The 1,294-nt window shown below is 30.4% G+C and overlaps 1 protein-coding gene across 1 annotated transcript in view; it reads right to left on the bottom strand.

The window, feature by feature from the left end:
* LOC108747089 (uronyl 2-sulfotransferase-like) overlaps positions 1–1,294 on the bottom strand; it is a 20,412-nt gene that overhangs the window by 18,493 nt on the left and 625 nt on the right. The window lies entirely within an intron of this gene.

Genomic DNA, 1,294 nt, shown 5'->3' with positions numbered 1-1,294 from the left:
TATATATATATATATATATCTTCTTAAATAGATGAGGTTTCATTAAGAAAGAGAAAAATATTGTATATTTTTAGAAAGACTTCTAATGAGGTTTTTAATTTCTCGTATTTCGATGGAACAACCTGTTGGTTGGAAGGAGAACATTTTCCTCGACGTCAAATAAGCGATACTCATCCCACCATTTTATTTCGGCGTAAAATAGAACGATATTACTTCATTATAAATAATTTAAACGAATTAACTTCCTTTTTCGATTGTAACCTATTACGAAGTAACACGATTCTTTCGAGCATTACCGCGTCGAAAAATTTTATTATTTTAAAATCGTTAAAACTTTTCAGTATTAAAATTTTCCTCGTGTCCACAGCCAATTTTTATGATCAGCTTGTTTAATATAATACATAAATAGTTCTTACCACCTATTTCAAACAATTTATTATGTGCAAAATATTATGCAAATTTAGATATCCAGCGTGATTTCTTACAGCTGGTGCCTCAATCTATTTTGGCTGACTCGGCGTATAACTAATTAATATGATCATTCTAATGTACAACACACAAGCATTACAGTCGAACAAACTGTAGGTTTACCGTTTTTAAAATACGATATGTAACATGAAAAATATTTTAATAGATTGACTGTACCGATTTGATTATCAAATTTTGATTTCTATGGATTTATGCTTATGCATATTTCATTAGATTTTTCTTTGCAACGTTCACGCGATGCACGCACACACACACACGCACACACACACACACACACACACACACACACACACACACACACACACACACACACACACACATTTGTAACGTTGTGCACTTCTCATATTTTTCGTTCGTATCCAAGAGAGATTAAACATAGATAATGAGTTTGCTTCTTCGAAAGAATAGAATTTTTTTTAGGAATATAAAAGTTTTTTGTATTAATATTATTAAAGAGAGAAAATCTGTATCATGTTTCCACGTTAAAAGCGAGAAATTGTTAAGCTATATGGATTTCGTTCTGAAAGCATTAAAGAGCGTGTACATGCAGCGCACGAGGCTAGAATTTACGTTAGATGTATCTATATAGAGTGAGATTACATAGAATTTTCGTTATCGGTAAATAATATAAGAGCTCTACCATGTTATTCATAAATAGTTATATTCGGAACATACAAATTGTAACGTTTTGTATATTGAATACGTATTATGTTATACAATATAAATGTACCTAACTGGGAAAATAACCCGAAATGAAATTTTCCAGTAGGTTATATATTAATAGTTATATAATAATATAACGCTG

Source organism: Trachymyrmex septentrionalis, unplaced genomic scaffold (genome assembly GCF_001594115.1).
Source record: "Trachymyrmex septentrionalis isolate Tsep2-gDNA-1 unplaced genomic scaffold, Tsep1.0 scaffold191, whole genome shotgun sequence".
Lineage (NCBI taxonomy): Eukaryota > Metazoa > Arthropoda > Insecta > Hymenoptera > Formicidae > Trachymyrmex > Trachymyrmex septentrionalis.
The sequence above is the reverse complement of the archived record's forward strand: the minus strand, read 5'-3'. Positions and strand labels throughout refer to the sequence as shown.